Genomic DNA, 23345 nt, shown 5'->3' with positions numbered 1-23345 from the left:
CACACTGGTAAAATGTTTGTTTTCGTATTATTTCTTATGCTGTTTAGTATATTTTAGTTACAACTTGAAGAACTACCTGAAGCACTTCTCATAAGACAGATCTAGTGGTGATAAACTACCTCAATTTTTATTTGTCTCAAAGAGACTTTATTTCCACCCATTTAAAAGTTAATTTCTCTGGGTATAGTATTTCGAATGGTAGATTTTCTCTTTCAGTACTTTGCATATATTTCTCACTTTCTCCTGACTTACAAAGTTTCTGTTGAGAACGCCATTTATAGCATTATGGTAATTCCCTAGTATGTGATGAATTGCTTTTCTCTTGCTGCTTTCAAAGTTATACCTTTGTCCTTGGCATTGTACAGTTTGGTTGCAATGGTGATGGGCAGCATTATAGAAAGATTGCAATAGGATGTGATATGCCAGCATGCCCGCTGCAATCGTGGCTGTAGTATGCAAGGGGCATGTGCCCATGGAGCAAATGGCTGGAGCACAGCGCTATTCATCGTGGCAGTGGCTCTGATGTTTATAGTACATGTGTGCTCTCTGAAGAAGCGGCACCAGTTTTTTTAGGTGCAGTTGCTCAGAGAGAGACTGTACCTCTGAGACCCCAGCAAGCAAGTGGTTGTGGGAAGGACAAGGGCATGGTCGCTTTGTCTCATAGTGATGCAGCATCACTTCCTTTTCTTAAAAGATGCAGCAGTACTTCCCTTTCTAGAATGGTTGTGACTGCCATGGCTCTTGATGTCTTTAACAGCAAAGACTGCTTGGGTGTTCTGTAGAGCAGGCTACTGGGCATCCACCCAGTGCCTGCTACTAATAACCTCCACTCTTCTTTGTTTCTAGCTATCTTCACACTTCTCTACTATGTTAAACTTTCCAGCAATCGGGCTGGGCGAGGTGGCTCACGCCTGTAATCCCAGCATTTCGGGAGGCTGAGGCAGGCAGATCACCAGGTCAAGAGATCGAGACCATCCTGGCTAACACGGTGAAACCCTGTCCCTACTAAAAATACAAAAATATTAGCCGGGCGTGGTGGTGGGCACCTGTAGTCCCAGATACTCAGGAGGCTGAGGCAGGAGAATGGCATGAACCCGGGAGGCAGAGCTTGCAGTGAGCCGAGATTGTGCCAGTGCATCCCAGCCTGGGCTACAGACTCCGTCTCACAAAAAAAAAAAAAAAAAAAAAAAACCATACACACAACAACAACAACAACAACAACAACAAAACTTCCCAGCAATCTGGGAGGGATGGGATAAAAGCAGGTCCTTTAAACATTGCCCAAAAAATCTGAGGAAACTAACTGTTGACCGCTTTCCTTGTTCTTGAAAGGGAGACTTGTGAGCTGGGAAATCCCTCTTTGCATTGAGCTGTGTGATGGGATGATACGGGCAAAATGGAACTCCTTATCCTATCCTTTTAATATAATTTAGTCTTTTTTCTTTACTGTGTTGCTGCAGCTTTGTACCTGAACTCCTGAGCTATCCATAAAGCGTTTTCATTCGTGGATAGCTGGATACTTGTTTTATGTGGGGGGAAAAAAGGCTGGAATCTCCAACTGTTCCACTTACTAATACCACCTCACGCTCAGACAGGAACTGTTTTAACTTACGTAGCTCATTAAAAAACACAAACAAACAAACAAACAAAAAACTTACTAAAGACTTAAACACACTAAAGAGACATTTGCTTTTCATCCAGCTACCACCTTCAATATTTATGGAAGATAGGATGAGGTAGAACTTCTTCCCACAAAACATGGGAAAAGAGGAGAAAAACTAACGAATGATCTGTATTTACTGCATAACACGAGAAGTCATGGTTCTATTAGATGACATGCACTTATGGCAGGAAAGATTTAAGAAACTGTAGATTTTAAAATGTCTGTTTAAAATCCTCTGGTGAGGATTGAAACCTGACTTTGATAGTTATAGTCTGACAGTGATAATTCTAGAAATTTTAGAGAAACTATGGTACTTCTGACTGTTACGCTGTATGCAACATTAATGATCATCTTGCATTTTATTCAGTTATTCTTTCATTTAACAAATGTTTACTGTCACCTTGTTATGTATTAAGCTTTCATATAAGGTATTTGGGTTTTGTTAGCAAATGAAATAAACACATATTCATGAACACCTGGCTTACATTCTAGCTGTTAGAAGTTGTGAAGAGAAGATGGGCAATAAATAATAGAAAGATAATACAAAAATAATTATAGAGAATGTTAGAAGGTGATGATAGAAGATATTTGTGACACTTATTAAAGCATGGTACACAGATTTTATTCAGGAGCATTATGATAGACGTAGAAACCACTGCATTGGGTTTTTGCAGCTTAGGAGTGAGATTAGGGTCAAGTCTGAATACCACAAAGAAAAGTGGGAATTTATATCCAAGGAGTTGGGTGAGGAAAAGCAGGAGGTCACTGGATGGAAAATTACGAATAGAAGACATCAAGAGTAGGTGAAGTTTCTTGCTACAGGCAGGCCAGGATAAGCAGATATTGACTGGTGAGTGGTGAGTGATGAGGAACCCAGTGAGACAGTAAGGGTGGTGAGGTATTGATGACAGAGGATTTCAGCAAAACTGACTTAGCAGGATTCTTGCTAAAACTGGGAAATGCAGAGACAAACACAAAAGCCCAAAATCATTGACTAGTTTAAAGGAGAGTTCAGGAGAGCTTAGCTAGCTTTTGGCCAAGGATAGAATCTTTGTCAGGCGTAATTGCTGTGAAATAAAAAGTGCAATTAGAAATAGAAATAGGAATCAGTAGCGTAGGGACCAGAACAAGAAAATGTGTGATATTAAATAGAGAGTCGGGTTGGCATGGCAGCCGTGATATTAATGTGTCAAATTCTAAACAATCCACCTGGTGACATAAATGCATATATTAATTAGTTCAATTTAACCATTCCACAATGTATGTGTATTTCAAAACAACATACTCTGTTCAATAAATATATGCAATCATAATTTATAAATTAAAAATTGACAGAAAGAAAGGAAGAAAGAAAGAGAGAGAGAAAAAGAGAGAAAGAGAAAGAAAGAAAAAGGAAAATAAACAAATATCTACCTGCGATATGTAGATTTCCAAAAGCGCTGGTTTAATTTTTCCCTGAGGAGTAAAACTTCATTAGAGAAAAGGCACAGATGGTTTGGCTTCAATTTTTTCTCTCAGTTTTGCTTGAGAGGAGACAGTATTGTCATTTCTGGCTTAAAGAGAAGAATCAAACCACTTATAACAGGTAAATCCATTGTTATGTAAATAAGATACAAAAGAAAACTGTTACAAAATGCCAACAGGCTTAGAGATGTTACAAAGAATATACCTCATCCTGATTTCAGCTTGTTTTATTTTCATTCTTGCCATCCAAAGGCATTTTATTTTTTGCTAACTTGTGAGAAACTGTGAACATAGCATGAGAAAATTCTGATAGAATGTGAAAGACATAAAGAATGTATAGAGTACAGTTATTTATTTTTAGTGACCATAGTGATATCAAAAAATTATATAAATATTTTTGGTCTTTATAATTGAAAATACTTTGGAATTAATTTATATTGGTAATAAATGTTGGAGATTAGAGGTAACAGTACATATGAAAATTAAGAGTCAAAATTTTAAAAAGTAAACAATCAAAAGTTAAACCTTAAACAAATTATTTTTTTTACACTCAAAATGGATTATGTGAACTGAACATTTACAGATAATTGAAAATAAAGTACAACATTTTAGCCACAAGATTATTTGAATAAAACTATGTCATGTATTTTTGGTTGGAAAACGTTTTGGTGCTTTTTTTTAAACCATTAAAACAAGATAACTATGTGGTATAATATATATGTTAATTATGCAGAGGTAGCCATACCACTTTGCATATATCCTTCAAAACATCATACTGTACATGATTAATACATACAATTTTATGTCAATTGAAAAAGTAAAATAATGAAAAGAAGTGTAATTAATATGTATTAAATTCCAAAACTAGGCATACTTGTAAATTTAGTTTATAGTCCTTTTTCTGTAGCATTTATTGTCCCAACTTAACTAGACTATATAAACATCAGGGGAGGGCTTTTTAACTTGATAACTGAAAATCATTGATTGAGCCAAGTATATTTCAGCAAATAGTGGTTTATGGGTAGTATTTCACAATTCCTTGGCACTTTACTAAGATAATTTTTTTCTTTACTTTCAGCACCATTTTCTTGACTGCCATAACCTATAATAAATATACATGTTGAAGAAAAATTAACAGGAATGTCTACTTTTTCTTCTGCCAAAACACATACAATGATGCTTACATGGCAGTGCAATTACTTTGGATAATATGATCCTGAACAACCATGTTAAACTTGTTAAACATAGCATCGAACTCTCCTTTCAAAATTATATTTAGAAACAGTTTGTAACTAAAGAAAGTAGAATATATAAATAGATACCTAGTCAGATGAGTAGGTAGATAGATGATATGTAGAGAAATAACATATAGTCTGCATTCTAAGAATTTATACTCTTTGTTTGTTTGTTTGTTTGTTTTGGTCAAAATACAGTGTAGTCGCTTACCTCAGTCACTTATTAATCATCCTTCATCACAAATTGCTACATGTTTCCAACCATCCAATGCAACTACCAAAGATGACTCTGTCATCAAGGGTTTACAAAACAAACATCTCTCACTTCTGATCTGCCAGAATGGTTCTGGTAAAAATGGTAACAATTTTGGCATGATAATTAAACTATGAAAAGACAATTTTTAGAGTTTCCACATGTATTTTTGTATGTACATTTTGTTTAATGTAATTTAAGAACTCCATAGTAATCAAACATCAATAAGCACGTCTGATGTATGTACGTCAAAAAGGTTGCCAGTAGTAAGACATAAAATACTCCTACAGGCAACTGTGATTAGATGGATTTTCTAACCCACGTAAGGAACATGGTATACATATTCTTTCTATTGAAAAAGCAAAACTGACATCAATAGACAGTGGAAAATCACTAAGCACTTATTAACTATTCTAGATTAGATATTTGATATTTTTTGTCTTTATTCTCATGACTAAATTAGTAATAATGTATAAACATTGTGTCCTATCACCTCACAGGAGTACTTTGAATTGAAAATTAGGTTATGTTAGGAAATTTGGTAAGCTTTAAACCACTATAAAATTATGAGCACACGGCAAATACATTCTTTTTCTTTTCTTTCCTTTTCTTTCTTTCTTTTCTTTCTTTTTTTTTTTTTTTTTTTTTTTGAGACAAAGTTTGGCTCTTATTGCCCAGGCTAGAGTGCAATGGCACAATCTTGGTTCATCGCAACCTCCGCCTCCCGGGTTCAAGCAATTCTCCTGCCTCAGCCTCCTGAGTAGCTGGGATTATAGGCATGCACCACCATGCCGGGCTAATTTTGTATTTTTAGTAGACACAGGGTTTCTCGATTTTGGTCAAGGTGGTCTCGAACTCGCCACCTCAGGTGATCCACCTACCTCGGGCTCCCAAAGTGCTGAGATTACAGGCATGAGCTGCCGCGCCCAGCCTGTCCAAATACACTCTTTGGCAGAATATTCCTTGCTAAACTGATTATATTATTTAGTCATCTGGGCACATGATGACATAAAACAATAAGAAAAATGCTAACTTTTGCTTATGATATTACTTGTGCTTCTCTAGGCAGTTTTTTATGTACTTTGCATATACTACATTATTTAATCTTTATAATAGCCTTATGACCAAATGAGAAATCATGACCCACATTTTTCTAAAGGAAGAAATTGAGCCATAGAGAAGTAATTTCCTTAAGACCACACAGTTAATCCAGTAAGATGAGGATTTGGACCCCATCAGTCTGTCTGCAGAGCCCATGTTTTTAATCATTAAATTGTTTTCAATACAGCCTAGTTATCTGATGGGGAAGTAAAAAGAAAAGAAAGCACCATCTGACTTTAGTAAATGACAACATTGTTATTCATCAAAATATAATTATTTACAACATTTTCTTTCACACATTTAAAACAATTCTGGAAGCATAGCTTAATGTAATATTAGATGACACAAAAATAGGTTTTCAATTCAGTTTCTACATGCCGCCACAAGCTTATTTTGGGGAAAAGGGATTTCTCTTGAATATGTTCGCTAGCAAATTCCCATTAGTTGGATGTTAGATAGCCAGTGTTTCCAAAGTACAAGTAAGAAGTTACTAGAGTGATATCATTACACCCAGAATCTTCTCAACCATTTCTGCCAGGGCCTACGAGGTTTGACAGTGGCCAGGAATGGTGGTTATTACCTGTAATCCTAGCACTTTGGAAGACTGAGGCGGGTGGATCCCTCGAGCTCAGGAGTTCAAGACCAGCCTGGGCAACATGGTGAAACCCCATCTCTACTGAAAATACTAAAACATTAGCTGGGTATGGTAGTGCACACCTGTGGTCCCAGCTTTTCTGAAGGCTGAGGTGAGAGAATCGCTTGAGTCTGGGAGGCAGAGGTTGCAGTGAGCCGAGATCGCACCACTGCACTACAGCCTGGGTGACAAAGAGAAACCCTGTCTCAATTAAAAAAAAAAAATCAAAACAAATCAAAAACAAGTTTTGGTAGCCAGAAAAGTAATTTAAACATTAATTAGGAGAGACACTACCCTTCCCTCCCCACCCCACTATGCCTCATTGTCAAAATAATTTTATAAAGAAATGTTTGTAATAATTTCTTTTGAATTAATATGGTTACGTAATATAAAAAGGTAATGTCATGCAATCTGTGAGAATATCCATTTGGGAACTGTTTTCTGTACTTATTTGTATTCTGAGCACTCAACACTTGATAATGCAATCAACGTTCACTGAATTAATGACTTCATTAAATGAAGTAACTGAATTATTTTGATGATTTCTAATTTGTTGGAATTTTCTTCTTTTAACATGCAAAATGCAATTGGGAGAAATAAGCTGTATTTAATATTTGTGCACATGTACAGATTATGCTGATACATGTATCATTATTAAATTCTATTCCATAGCAAGAAGGAAGTGTAAAAGTTGAAGATACTATGTAGTTAATCCACTATAGAAGAAAGAGGCATCACAGAAATCAGTACATATAGGAATTTTCAAACACTTCATCTGAATACAACAAGGGACTAAATAAGCACGCTGAAGGCCAGTTAACACAGCGTGAAGGAACACACTACATTGGCCGCTACTCAGAGCACCACACTGTATTTTCTAATTAGTGACCTCCTCCAAGTGTCTGAAAATGATCTTTGCAGCCAGCTGATGCAAAACAGCAGCCAAATGGAGTATACAAACAAGAGCATGGGCCTGATGCTTCAATGGAAGGGCAGGCACCTGTAGAACAGAGAGGGCACAAATAATATCAGTTTCTTCACCTGCACCACAGCGCCCAAGTTAAAGAGGAAAGACAGAAAAGGAGTAAGCTTTTAAGCATTCTATAATGCTAGGTATTTATAACTAACAATGTGGATCACAGGTTAATTAAATGAAATAGCTGCAAAAAGCACTTTAACATATTACCTGGTACATGGAAGATATTCGTAATTGTGTGTATACCTTAGAGATAAATGGGTGACACTCATCATAACGGGTAATAAGGGTTTGATAATATAGTTAGGATATTAGGAAAATATTCAAGAAAAAAAGAGATATCCCTGTGTTTGGAAATAACAATAACATGAAAACTTTAGATTCATCAGCTGGAAGAAACCTGGAAAGAATTAAGGCAAAATAACTGCACATTTGGGTAAGGAAAGTGTGGAGTAGTCAACCTGTGAAAAATATGGTTATAAATGCATCTAACTGGAATTGTAAACAAAAGAAGACATACCTCTAGAGCTATTAATACAAATAATGATATTGCTAACGCTAAAGTGAAAAAAGCAAATAGCTCACCATTCATAATTCACAGGCTGGGGGCGGGGAGGGAATACCAATCAGAGAACGGTTCAGGAATTGTGAAGTTTCTGACTTATGTGTATGCTTTGGAGAAAATATGTCCATTTCTGAACAAAATTTAAAAACATAAAATACCCTTTTTTAAAAAGCAGATGATAATTATATTGGACTTTTACTATGTGATACACACTGTTGGAAAATGTTTTCATTAACTGACTAATGTAATGTCACATTGATCATATAAATATGAATTATTAGGTGTTTTCATACAGAGTTGAGGAAAAGTATGTAAGGAAATGATGGAACCAAAGTTTCATTGTAGACAATTGGCTCTAATACTCTAAACCCTCAACTATACTATACGACCAAGATAAATCATTTATGAAATTAGTCTACAAATATAGCCTAGAAAAAAAATGGCTATAACATGCAATTAATGACCAAAAAAAGTGGAGTTATCAAGTAAAAACGACAGAAATCTTTCCAAATGATAAAGGGAAATAGATATTTTTAAATAGTTCATTATACATATAAATGCCAATGATAGGATAACATGTGATACTACCTTTCAGTGATTTTAAATGTAGTTATTGGGTGATGGTTAATATCTTCAGTAGTTCAAAATTACATAATTATCTTGTCTTTAATTTTTATAAATTAATTTTAGGATTTTAAACAGACTTCATAAGTCTTTCAATAAAGCTTTAAGTATATATATATTTTTTTGTGGCATATAGTAAAGCTTCTTGACCAAGTCTATAACTTGAAAATCGCTTCAGAGTTTGCCAACTGTTTGGTTAAGTGACCTTGCCAAAGACATCTCGATGGAAAGATTAAGAAATAAAAATATATTTCTTGAATGTAGGACTTAAGTAAATACATTGCTACAATTTAATACATGATCAAAAAAAAAATTATCAAGTCAAGAGTCAGCTTGAATCTCAAATGCCATAACAAGGGAGCAAAATGGAAAAGCATTATGTTTCACTTATGTTGTGTCACTGCTTCCATTTTAACTGAGAATATGTAAAAATTCCCATTTGTTACATCTTCTCAATTATTCGTATGAGTGAATTATTTCAGGCTTATGATTGACTTGTACTCAAATGTGGTGCTCTCTCTTTAGTTAATTCCCTTTAGAATTATCTCTGAAAGAGAAGTAGCACAGAGGAAGATGCCTAAACTCCTGCTTGGTGAGCTCATGCAGTAACTTTGATAAATGGTGCTTGAGTCAGTGAAAAGACATTTATAGGTTCTCTGGAACCCTAAGAGTGAAGAGCATTAAAATAAGCAGTGAAAGGTGCTAAATCAACAAAAGTGGTATGATTTCTGGTTTTATTTTAAGAGAAAAACAGTCTCTAAATAACTAAATCAATGCCTCATTTAGCTTTTCTTACTTAGCCATTATTTGCCATGTTAATTCCCTTCCTAGTTCAGGTCTTGCTCTATAATCCTGTCGGGTTATTCCCCTGTTCTCTAATAGAGCTCATTCTTCAATTTTTAAATAACTCTATGCAAATTTCCAAATACATCTGAGGGACCAGTTCATTCTATTCAGTCTGCATTATGTTACTTTCTTTAATGCAGGCTTTGTTTTACTTACTTTATAGGCTGTGTTAGGTGCCTGCTTCTATTACTTCCTGCTAGATCCCCCTACTAAGAAATAAAATAGAAAAATATTGAATGACTAGTGGGTGGGTGAAGCAAGGCCTTGGCCTGAGAATTAGATAGTAGTCACTTCCAAACTCTAGTATCATGGACCACCTGACAAAATACAAGCCTTCTTAGCAGCAAAACCAAAACAACATACATACACATGCACACGCGCGCACACACACACACACGCACACACTCCAATGGATCCCTACTCAACCCATTATTCCATTTGTAACTTCAGGAAACGTTGAAATATGAGGAACAAAAAGCGACCATAGCAAATGTTTTATACAAAATATTAGTTCACATAGGAGATAAATTAACAAAGGAAGGGCAACATTGATAACTAATAAATGAGTAGCCAAGGGGGATGAGGATGGATGACTTAAATCAGTAACTCAATAAAAAAATTTTAAAATCTACATCCTGGCCAGGCGCAGTAGCTCAGGCCTGTAACCCCAGCACTTTGGGAGGTCAAGGCTGGTGGATCACTTGAGGTCAGGAGTTCGAGACCAGGCTGGCTAACATGGAGAAACCCTGTCTCTACTAAAAATTCAAAACAAAATTAGCCAGGCATGGTGATGGGCACCTGTAATCCCAGCTACTTGGGAGGCTGAGGCAGAAGAATTGCTTGAACCTGGGAGGTGGAGGTTGCAGTGAGCCCAGATTGCACCATTGCACTCCAGCCTATGCAATGGAGCGAGACTCTGTTTCAAAAAAAAAAATCTACTTCCTCCCACTCTTTTAAATTAATTTTCTTCTACAAATCTTTTTTTCTTCACTTTTGTGATATGTTGTCCATTTTTCTAATTATATGTGAATGATCCCTATATAGTGCAAAAGTCTTTCAAATTTGGTTGAAAAAAATTTTATATCATCAACCTCTTTTTGTACTATCTGATTAAATTTGAAGTATACCTTGATAACATAAAGGAGTAATTCAGCTAAGTCATTCAACCAATAGACATATGTATGTAAACAGACAAAGTAATATACACAGTGGAAATATCTAGTCTTTGATTGTTTTATATTCATTAAGATTAGATAGATTGACTTTTATCTCACTTGCCTCTTTAAGAAGGTAATTCTTGCATCCTGATTGGTAATTTTTTAGTATATGATTCAAGGAATGAAGATTCAAGAGGGAGCAATTTAGACCATTAACTGTAATAAGTGGCCCTTTCTTCATTATGTTGGGCAAGAGTGAGTTCATTTTCAGCTTTTTGTTCATAGTTATCATTATTATCTTCACCAGCCCGAACCTTTCCGTAGAATGTCAAGTGTTCAACTTTCCATCAGACTTTCACATAGATATCTCTCTTAAGCACATGAAAGTCAATATACCCCAAATTAACACTCTCTTCACTGATCTTCACCTGATACTTCTCACCTTGTAGAGCTCTCCCCACTGACCCTGATCCTTAAGCCAAATACCTGAGTGTCATTAGAATCACTCCCTTTTCCTCACACTCTACTTCCAACCAGTCTTCTTATCCTTAAAAATTCACTTAACATAACATTTTCTTCATTTCATATCCACTATTAAATTTAGGGCAGACTGCCACAGTTCTCATTATGATGTCTCTGACTCCATTCCTCACACTGCTCAGGTCATATCATACTTTACTTAACAACAGCATTTGTCACAAAGGAACAATTTCTATCCCTTGAAATACTGGTGGGTTTCTAGAATGCCACACCCTCTTAGTTTTTTTCCTTTCTGAGTGGTCAGTGGTCATCTGTTGCTTTTGTCTTTTCTCTCAATCTTACATGTCAGTATCCAGTATCTGAGCCTCTTTCTATACATACTCATTTCTATGCTAATTTCATAAGGTTAAAGGCTTTAAGTGGTATCTTTATGCTGGTCATATTTATATTACTATTTTAGCTTGCTCCTCTAAAAACCAGTATATGCTATGCCAACTGAATATGTCTGCTTGAGTCTCTGAGATATAATCTCAGAGTAGATCCAAAATTGAACTCCTGATTTCCAGCCACCTCCCCACAAACAGTTCTTCTCACAGTGTTCTGTATTTCAGGTCAAACACTTTAGATCATCCTTCATTCCTGTTTTCCTTTCACACCACACAACTACGACATCAGGAAACCCTACCGTCAACATATATCCAGGATTTGACCACATCTCCTCACTTGTATTTTAACTCACTTTATTGCACTTATCTCTTAACTTATCTCCTTAATTCTATCATTGTTCCACACAATTTATTCCCAAAACAACTTTCAAAACAAGTATGTTAAAGTATATGAAATCATGTCACTTGTATTAGTCTGTTTTCACACGGCTGATAAAGACATACCCAAGACTGTGTAATTTATAAAGAAAAAGAGACTTAATGGAATCACAGTTTCACATGGCTGAGGAGCCCCCACAATCATGGTGGCAGGCAAAAGGCATGTCTTACCTGGCAACAGACAAGAAAGAATGAGAATCAAGCAGAAGAGGAAACCCCTTATAGAAGTATGAGATCTCATGAGACTTAGTCACTGCATGAGAACAGTACGGGAGAAACCACCACCACGATTCAAGTATCTCCCACCAGGTCCCTCCCATAACACATGGGAATTATGGGAACTACAGTTCAAAATGAGATTTGGGTGGGAACACCGCTGAACCACATCATCACTCCTTTGCTCAAAACTTGCCAATGGCTTCCCATCTCACTTACAACCAAAGCTAACAGCATGATAGTAATGTGCCTGCCCTTGAATACCTGGCCCATCATCATCATTCTGATATCATCACCAGTTCTTCCTGTTACTTTTACCTTAGATGTTCTGGTCCCATGAATGTACCTGAAATAACCTAGAAAGCACCCACATTAGGGCATTTGTGCATAAGATTCTTTTTTGCCTAGACCCCTCTATCACTTCTTTTAAGTCAACCTGTTTATTGCTAGCAGTCAGTGGCATGCCAGTAAATATTTAACAACCAGAAATATGTATGCATGTATATAAGTGTATGTTTATATAAATTTTACAGATATAAAAGATATGTAGCACACAATTCACAAGCAATTATAGAATATATATTATTCTTCATTGGAAATTCCAAACAGTCAATTGATTTTTTTGAGAATATTTGCATTGATTTTTGCTGAATTCTTGCATACATAACCAATCAGTTGTTGCAATCTGTTGAATACTGACAATATTCTACTGCAAATAAATGCTTGATTACTATCTGATTCAGCAAAGAAGTTGCTCAGTTCATTGACAAATAAGTTTAGTTCTGGCTTAAGTACTGGCTAATCTTTTTGCTTACCTAAATGTAGATAAATGATGTTTGTCTCAATATCACTTGTTCATCAATATGAGCTGCATTTTGCTAAGTTAAAAATCATTTTTATTATGTAGGATACTATTTCTTCAATGGTTTGTGTTCTTTGCAATGTAATGGTTACTTTGGGGTTTAATCTGCTTTAGTTGTTTTCTCCTTTACTTTCTCAAGTCTAGACAATCACCAGATCAATACATCCACTGCCACTGATTTTCAAGTTACCAAGGTGACTCGGGAAAAGATGAACACATTATTTTATAGTATTTACATCACACAGATAAAGTTGACATAAATAACACCAAAATTATAGATAATGGTAAAATATAGTAACACAATTTGAAAGTAGTGAGTTTTCAGTATTTATTACTTTTCAAAGTGAAAGGGAATTTTAAGTTTATATAATTTAATGTTTAACAATTATTATATTTATGAGCCAGCTCCCAACATTTTTGAAAGCATCATAATCAGCACTTGTGACCCAGAACTATCTAATTCCAGCATATCACTATTATAGTCCTAGTTAAAACCATAAGCCCAAACTAAATGTTTAATTTTCCTCAGCAATTAACAACAACGAATCTGCTATATATGATATCATTATGTATGATTTAATTATCTTGCTTTTTTTTTTTTCCCCCACTAATCTGCCCTTCCTAGAATGTCAGCGTTATGAGGGCAGCAATTTTCTCCACCTAGAGCAGTGCCTGGATTCAAGAGGGCACTCTATAGCTACCAACTGAAGGAATGAATAACTTTTTATAGCTCTCAGGATAAAGGCATCCAAGGCCACTCTTCATGATCTCACACTTGCTTAACCTCTATCCTTAGGCAACGCACACAAAAGTCTCTCTCCATCTCCACGTTTTCTCTGGTGTTGTGTTCTTTCACACATCTGTTTTTCACATCTTGTGTGCTCTTCTTGAGTGACCTCAGACCCTTTTTGATCAAGTCAACACTTGTGATTTTGCTTTACTGGTATCTTTAATATGGGCTCAAAGAACAAACTTACACAGTCAATATATTTTTATTTTTTTCTTGGTGCTATTTGTTATTTTGCTTAGTGTTGTCACTTGAGTGATGTCCTCTTCCCTATGAAAAAAGTCATATATGGAAGCCCCGACCCCCTGTAACTCAGAATGTGACCTTCTTTGGAGTTATGGTTTTTACAGAAATTGTCAAGTTAAAGTGACATGCCGTGGTGTTGCAGGGCTTTTCCTTAGTTCAGCTAAAGACAGAGCTCCTTGTCCCACAGCCTTGAAAGTTTAGGCTCGCAGATGGTTTTAGGGTGAGTAAAGCAAGGCTTTATAGGATGAAAAGGAAGAAAAGGGGGGAAAAGGGACTCTCTTCAAGGCCAGAGTCCCTGCTAGAGTGCTTCTTGCCTCATTGTTTGAATCCCAAATTCCACACAGGAAAAGGAGGGGCCAGGCTCCTCCTCCCTCCTGCAAATGGGGTGAAATCCTGTGGCTCTACCCCAGCACGCAGGCCAGTTGTAGTTTCGCCAGGGAACCCCTCCCATCTGGCTGTCTCAGTGAGCCATAATCCATTATGACTGGTGCCTTATGAAAAAGGGAAATTTGGACATAGAGATACAAACAAGGAAAGATGATTTGAACATATGGGGAAAAGTCCACGTGAGTAGGAAAACAGCCAGCAACAAGCTAAGGGAGAAAGGCTTGGAACCGAAGGATCCCACACTGCCCCAAGAAGGAACCAACCCTGCCAACACCTTGATTTCAGACTTCTAGATTCCAGAAGAGTGCAACATTATTATTATTATTATTATTATTATTATTTTTTGTAATCACCCAGTTTGTGGTATTTGAGGACAATTTGATTTGCAGATTGTTTTAGGCAATGAGGGCACAGCAATGAAAACACAGTAAACAAAGATCCTTGGCCTTGTGGAGCTTTTGTTCTACTGGGAAAAAAACAAATAATTTGTCAAAAACAAGAATTAAATTTGCATGAAAATAAGTAAATTAATGTAATGGCAATACAAAACAAGACAGTAGAATTGAGAAAGACAAAGAAATAATCTCTCAGAAGGATAGGCATAATTGCCTGGGGCCAGTATTACTGAGGGTGGTATGAGGACAGCAATTACCTGTTGGATTTGGCAATTTGAGAACCACAGAAGATAAGAGCCTATGAGTATTTTCAGTGTAGCTGCAACCTTAATCAACACTGGAAGGGCTTGTACTAGAGATTAAGGGGAACAAAGCAGGTTTGCTGTCTGATAGACATAGAGATGCATGGTCCTGAGATTCTTTTAAGGGATAACTTGCTCTCCAGCATGGGGAGTGCATTCAACAGCACACTTCCAGCTGTCAGCTCCTTCAGAGCTGTCTCAACCTTGCCTGAAGTGGCACCATTTCCAGGACAGCACTCATCCAGTGACAGAATGAAGTGGGGTATAGGAAGTTCTGGCTATTTTGGCCCAAGTCTGCATCCTACATAAAACTATATGCTAGAGGAAAGAAAGTACATACATATCTCTGAAATTTTAAAAATAATTTTAGGAATCAGATATAAGTGTTTGCTTCAGGGCTGCGTATTTGTTACATGTGACATAAATAACATGTATACAATATGTAGCCGTGCTTTCATATTCATATATATGTAGCATGTATAACATGATAGCCAACTTGCTGGCAATGGCCATGTCTTTTTAGATTATTAGAGTATGACAGCCAGGGTGGTGGCTCACACCTGTAATCCCAGCACTTTGGGAGGCTGAGGCAGGTGTATAACCTGAGGTCAGGTGTTCAATACTAGCCTGGCCAACATGGCGAAGCCCAGTGTCTACTACAAATACAAAATTAACAGGGCATGGTGGTGCATGCCTGTAATCCCAACTACTCAGGAGGCTGAGACAAGAGAATCACTTGCACCCAGGAGGCAGAGTTTGCAGTGAGCCAAGATGGCACCACTGCACTTTAGCCGGGGGAACAAGAGTGAAGCTCCATCTCAAAAATAGTAATAATAATAGAGTATGACATAATGCATTATAAATTAAATCGTGTTATAAAAGATAAATAAATCATTTTTTATAAATTAGAAAACCAGATGTCACAATAACTGAACTGGTAATGCAGGAGAAATTATCAATGTTCAGTTACTTATGGACCTATGTTGTCAATTATATCATTACTAATGGAACTAGATTGTCATTGGTATATGCATATACTTATATAGTAGTGTTTTAATATATTTGAAATTATATGACTCTAAATATAGCTGTCTCAACAACACATATTCCAAATGTTTTTGTGATATTCATATTCAACACACTTTCTCTAATAGTAACTGTGACTTTAAAAATTCTATATAAAGCATTTCATCTTTTGAATTCATTTAAACCATCAAAGCGAAAACCAAAAAGAAAGAAAAAAGCAGAATAAGAGAAAAATTTGCCAATGAATAAATAAGCATCGTATGTCTATATGATAATATTTCTCATTTGGGTTTGCATTTTGAGCACACAAATTTTTTATAAGCCATATAAACAAGCTATTTTGGGAAATCATACTTAACTAGATCTAGACTTGAAATATAACTTGTATATGATATTTAAATATTTTTAATTATCCTTCTAATTTTCTTGATTTATAATATCCCATAAATATCACAGATAATCTTAATACTCCCCATAGAGTATAAGTTTCCTGATGGTAAAAATCTTTGTAACTGTTCATTAATTACAGAAAGTCATGTTCTATGTGTTGAATAAACAGCAATTATTTGGAAGTCAGGTTCATTTTCCTTCATTTGCTTATCCTCTAAATACAACGTTTACCTGAACTCATGAAATATGCTTACAATGGACCATAGCTGAAATATTACATTTGTGGTGATGTTTGTTTCTCTATATGTCATGCACTCCATTTCTGGAGAGAGACAGTGAGAGAAGAGAGGCAGAAAGAGAGGAAGACAAGAGGACATATTAGGTACACAATATATAGGGTGATTTAATGATCTTAGAAATTGATCTAGAAAGCCAAACATCACTGGTTTTCCTATGGGATAAATCTGTGTGTGTGTGTGTGTGTGTGTGTGTGTGTGTGTGTGTGTGTGTTCCAAATGTCAATGTCATCGCTCTGTGTAGCAAACTACTACCAAGAACTTTCAAAACAAGAATTTTGGAAGTCAGGACATTTAGCAGGGATTGTCTAGGCAATTTCTTAATCCATATGATGGTTTGGAATACTGGGTAAAGTATCCATCTGACATATCAACTTGTGTGGAAGTTCAAGGATGGGTCCAGGGAGGTTCAAGGATGGGTGCAGTGAGATGCCTAGTGCATTAGTAAGAACAGCTGGGAGACAGTGCCCAACTGGATGCCTCACTTTCTCCCTGTGATCGCAGAGCCTCTCTACATGGTGTCATTAACAATCTAGCTAGACCACTTACAAGAAAGCTCACAAGCTAAAGAGATCAAGGCAGCAGCTTCTAAACCCCTCAAGAACAGAGCAAAAACTGCTAAGGTCACTTTGAGTGTACTGCCTTGATTAAAGCAGTCACAGGCCAGCACAAATTTAAGGAGAAGGCAAATAGACCCAGATGACTGATGGAACTACAGCCAAAGAATTTATAGGAGGCTTCATTAATCCCTCAAGCCATGATCATTTTCTCTAAATGGTAGCGATAGTAGCATTGATATTTGATTCTCTACAAAGAGAAGATCCTAAGGGCTAATGGCCGCTTGAAACAAGATGAACCTTATTTTTCCAAATCTCACTCTTTTTTCTGTTATGCAAAAGAGTGTATCCTGAACAGTTGGCAACAGAACTTTCAGTAACCCAGGTTTACTTATCATCCTTCTGCCATCTCTTGAAGGAAATTCCCTACAATGGGGATCTTTGATTCCAATGCTGTTAGAATCTAATCTGGCCAAGAGAGGCTGCTTCTGAAATCACATTGCCAAGGTACAGATATCCTTTCAAAATCTATTTGAGGGTCTATTGGCCAACAGCAGAGAAATATTTGAAGCAGGATCCAGTAGCTGTGTCTTTCTTATTTTTTCATCCAAAAACAACAATTATTAAGACAAACGTGTAAATGATTTCATGAACGCACACATGCCAACAGAATTCTATATGCTCCATCAACTCTATAGAGGGGAAGGAGGTGATTGAGAACACAAAAAATAATGTCCCATTCAATATATAATTACTAGCTACACTATTTACTGTTTTTTATTTATTTTTTTTAATTCTGGTAATAGCACCTATGAGAATGACCCTTTAAACTAATTTTCAAGTGCCCAATACAGTATCATTAACTGTAGGCATAATGTTGTATAGCCTTTAGAACTTATTCATCTTGCATATCTAAATCTTTATGCACATTGAACAGCAACAATTCATTTCTGTCTCACTCAGCCCCTGGAAAACCACCATGTATTTGCCATTTTCAGATTCCTCATATAAGTAAGATCATGCAGTATTTGTTCTGTGACTGGCTTATTTTACATTACATAATGTCTTCAAGGTTCATGCAGCAGTGAACATACGAGTGTAGGTATCTCTATGAGATCCCAATTATAATTCTATTGGATATGGACAAAAGGTATATAAAAAGATAACCAACAACACTAATCATCAGAAGACTATAAATCCAAACCACAAGGAGATACTACCTCATACCAGCTAGGATGGCTATTATCAAAAAAACAAAAGACAAGTTTTGATGAGGTTGGAGAGCCATACTGTTGGTGGAAATGAAACAGCATAGGAATTCAACATAATATCAAGAAGTAGAACTACCTTATAATCTAGAAAGTTCGATTTCTACATCCAAAAAAAAAAAAAAAAAAACCCAGGTTTTTGTTTGGGCTAAACCACAGGGCTGCTGACTATGTGCAATGAGTTTCATATCAACAGGGAGTGGAAAATTATACCTCTTTAAGCAGAAAAGTGATATTTTTCTGTGCTATCTAATGATAATTTACTCACAGGTAAACCTATTGTGAAAGTCTACAGTTTAATTTCTATTTTTGCCATATTTAGATGATTTCTTACCCATGATACTTTTTCAACTCTGTAATGGGTTTATTACGATTCAATCCCATCATAAGTCAAGGAGCATCTGTTATGCCATTAGTAAATCCTCTTAATGTATTAGTAAATTCCATTCTGGAGTAGTTGTGCTGAAGGTTTGGCAGTCTGGAGAGGAGTAGCCCTTTGCAGAATCCCTGGGCAGCCCTATGATTTTATCAGTATGATTATTCAATATATCAGCAAGAAAAATGGAGCTTTTGAAAACACAGATCACATTGAACAATAATGACAGAAATAAAATAAAATGCAAAGAAAATGAAAAACATAAAAATAAAACACTCTAACTTTGAAACATCTTTAGTGATGTATTAAAATAACTTCATCTGCCTAATTTATGTTTTCAAATTCTTAGAGATAGTGACTACTTTTATGATGATGTCCCCCCCCCCTTTCTTTCATTCTCCCTCTCCATCTCCTCCTTATTCCTCTTTTTTCTCTCTCTCTCCCTCTCAAAATACACCAACTCTGTCCTATAAACTCTGCAAGTTACAAAGGCTAAATTCCTTGAGCTAATGCCACTGTGGCATTAAGATTTTAGTGTCAGGAAATCCCGGGTATGATTTCAGATTTTCCAAATTTGTAATATTCTGATCTGAGAGGAGTTATTGACATTTTGAGCTTTTCTTTTCACATTCTAATAGAATGTGTGGCAATACATACATGAGGTATATACCCTAAATGAATTTCCTTAAGGAATTCTTAATTCACAGTCTCTACACAAAACATATGAATTCTCCTTCCTTTTCTCCTCAGCAGAAATGAAATACTTCACCATCAATTTTAATGGTAGGAAGAGAAAAAAAATTAGAGAAGTATTGAATCTTCCTACTAAAGCATAAAAATGTCTACCTCTGTGAATTTATGATTGTGAATTCCAGTAGTCATAGCTTGCAGCTAAGTAGCTTGTGTTTTAGAAGAAATTTTAAGATGCCAGTGTCTCATATAATTTCATATATATTTTTCTTTATAAGTAAAATAAAATCTGAGGTTTTAATCTATCACCCACTGGAAGCTTGGAGTCACAAATGTGCTAAATTTACCAGCAGAGATAGAGACAACCATGCCCTGGTTAAACCGCAGCCATAACAATGACTGATAAATAGGGAAGTTTGGTCAATCTTGACTTTCCACAAGGGCAATGGTAGAACTGTTCAAACTTTCAGCCACTTGTGAAACAAAATATTGAATGTTTGTAAATATTAAAATTAAATAACCTTTAAATGTAAGGTGTATTTTAATCACTGAGTACCTAATCTCTGCCATTATCTCACTAATGCTTTCCACTGAAGCTAAATTTGTGCACTATCCAATATTGCCGTGCATATTCCAGATCCCAAGCCTTGGTTCATGTCAAGTGTCCTTTCCATGAATACCCTGCTTTCTCCATACAATCCACAGCCTACAAACATGGCCCTCACCGATGGGTACTCTTCCTTCATACGCTTCCATTGTGATCACTACGACCCCTGAAGTCTGTTTTGTGTTTAGTAAAATGTTTTCTGTATTACTTTAGAGATTTGCATATCTGTTTCCATATCATTGAACATTCCAATCATAGAATTTCAACTTCCTAAGCTGTATCTTGTATGTCTTTATGCCCCACATTTTATACAGAGTGGAAACACATTCAGCACACATTGAATTGGCAATGATGAATGAAGAAAACAGATTTCTGTATTACATTGCTGATGGATATGCATCAGTTAAATGTCTAATTATTTTTGCTTTCTATACAGACAAAAATTTATGGAAGATGCATTATCTTCATAAAGTCATTTGAGAAAATTCAGAATGTGAAATATAGATAGCATGTAATATACTAAATATTAAAATACTTAAATATAAATTGTGTAGATAACATAAAGAATTTTACAAGTACCTAAATCACCACAATCAAGCAGTTGAAGAGAAGACTTATTACTGCCAACATGTTTAGTGCCTTCATTTAGAAAATGGTCAACAAAACTTTTAGATATATTTAAATCTCTTAGTACTCATATTCCTTTGAATAAACAGATCCTCCAATGAAATAGGAGTACCTCAAGGCCAGGTACCATATGTGGTTAAATAGGTAGATATTTCAAATTTGTACATTCACGAGCATCTCTGGGGCAACTTGTCACAAAACTTATGCCTGGGACCCACTGCCCTGGATTCTAATTCAGTAGGTCGAAGACGTGAGCAGATTTGCATGGTAATGAGCACTTTACATCATTTAGTTATTAAGTGGTCCATGTGTTCTACTAGAGAAACACTGGGAGCCCTACCTGTTTTCTGTAAAATAATAAATGTTAAATGAATAAATGAAAAACTGAACAAATTAGAAAAAGAACCAAAAGTAGACCAAGTGTGGTGGCTCATGCCTGTAATCCCAGCACTTTGGGAGGCCAAGATGGGCAGATCATTTGAGGCCAGGAGTTCAAGACCAGCCTGGCCAACATGGTGAAACCCCAATTCTACTAAAAATACAAAAAATAGCTGGGCATGATGGCATGCACCTGTAGTCCCAGCTACTCAGGAGGCGGACACAGGGGAATCACTTGAACCCAAGAGGCAGAGGTTGCAGTGAGCAGAGATCACACCACTGCACTCCAGCCTGGGTGACAGAATGAGGCTCTGTCTCAAAAAAGAAAGAAAGAAAGAAAGAAAATAAGCAGAAGTACGCATGTGTAGTTTAGACATAGAAGGAACCTTACCATTTTCTCTCATAAATATGTGTGTCTACCTTGGCGGTTTCTGTAAGAATTTAAATGTGCAGGCTTGTTTATTTGTTCTAGCCTGTTAGGCATTTTTATTTTGCAGTCTTCTATGGTATTATCTAATAAACAAAATGTGTACAACATTTTCATCTTGGATTCTTTTCAGTGGATAAAAATGCAAGAAGACATTTTGGAGGATCTACTGCTGTACGAATATTATTAGTCAGGAGGCATAAACACATGGTAGGCTAGTGACTCAAGCTCAACAAGTAATGTTTATAATCACAGACACATTTTCAATGTTATGAACTTGTGTACAGCAGAGAGTAATTCCCAGTTACAAGCCCCTACATATCAAGGTGATTGGGAAACAGTAGTCAGAGGTAATTTGCAGGCAATCGGGCACCTACAATTGTTTACCAGCGAAGTAATAAGAAACAAAACAAAATGATACACAGGTAATCACATCCTGTTGATTCAACCCAGCATCACAAGAGAATAAGAGGCAACAATTCAAGTTAAAATTTTTGAAGTAAACATTGCCAGTGAAGTCTTTCCGACAAACATTCAGAATATGCCGTAACCATTTACCTAGGATGTATTGAAAACAGGAGCTTTTTCTTTATTTTTAAACAAATGAGCAATGCAGTAATTTATGGAAATTAATTTCGCTGCTCTGTATTTTTGGCTTTAAAAATGTACTAAATGAAAAGGCTGCACAGTGTTCCCTTAGTAAGACTTTATCAAAGACAAGAGTAAATTATTTTGCAATTACTGGATACATGGACTCATGAGAGAAATGGCCAACCAAACAAATAAAACATATTTTCTTACTTGGACTATGTATATATAATGTATTATATCTTTATCCATTGGCTTAGCTTTTACAATTGAGTAAAATGCACTTCACTTTTGTATATTATGTGCCTATGTGATCCCCATACACATATATTTGTTGGCATGACATGATGAAGATAAAAGTGTGAAGAAATGCATGGAAATATAATGGCAGGACTTTGCCTTTTTAATTGTTGTCTATTCAGCATATGGTCTTGAACCACTTGCACATAAATAAAACTGAATATTTGTGTCCGACCCCCTTAGAGTTCATAAGTTAAATTCCTAACCCCAGATAGGATGGTATTTGCAGATGAGGCCTTTGGAATGTAGGTAGGCTTAGATTAGGTCATGAGGAAGAGACCTTCATGATGAAAATAGTGGCTTAAAAAAATTAAGAAAAAAAAAAAAAAAAGAGATTCCCCATCCTCTTCTCAGTGCTTGCAAAGAACAAAGCCCATGTGAGGACACTGTAAGAAAGTGGCCATATGCAAGCCATGCAGAGACACCTCACCAGGAATAAAATCATCCGGTACCTCGATCTTGGACTTTCTAGTTTCTGAAAGTGTGAGAAATAAATCTCTGTTTTTAAAACCACCGACTTATGGTATTTTGTTCTGGCAGTCTGAGCAGATTAATACAATAGTCTATTAGAGATATGTGTAAGCCAGTCCCACTTCAGATTACTAAATCAAAATTTCTGGGGACTGAATACAAGCAATTTGATCATTGAGGAAACTTCAGGATAATTTTAAACAGAAGTTTGAAAACCAATAGCAATATTCTAAAAATTAGAGTGACAAAATAATTGATCGTCCAAACTGCCACACTGTTTTAAATGAAAGGGAGCATTGGAAAAGTTAAGCTAGGGCAAGGGAGTCT

At 36.1% G+C, this 23345-nt stretch overlaps 1 protein-coding gene across 10 annotated transcripts in view; it reads left to right on the top strand.

Moving 5' to 3' along the window:
• The window catches only part of CDH18 (cadherin 18), a 1123324-nt gene that overhangs the window by 949918 nt on the left and 150061 nt on the right, over positions 1-23345 (top strand). For 2 of the 10 annotated variants that reach the window (XM_025387876.1, XM_025387875.1), the window contains exon 6: positions 17705-17793. The exons of the other annotated variants lie outside the window; for them this stretch is intronic. The gene's annotated coding sequence lies outside the window, so the exon portion shown is untranslated. The remainder of the gene's footprint in view (positions 1-17704; positions 17794-23345) is intronic. 10 annotated transcript variants of the gene reach the window in all.

This window comes from Theropithecus gelada, chromosome 6 (genome assembly GCF_003255815.1).
Source record: "Theropithecus gelada isolate Dixy chromosome 6, Tgel_1.0, whole genome shotgun sequence".
Taxonomy (NCBI): Eukaryota; Metazoa; Chordata; class Mammalia; order Primates; family Cercopithecidae; genus Theropithecus; species Theropithecus gelada.
This window is presented reverse-complemented; position numbering and strand designations above follow the sequence as displayed.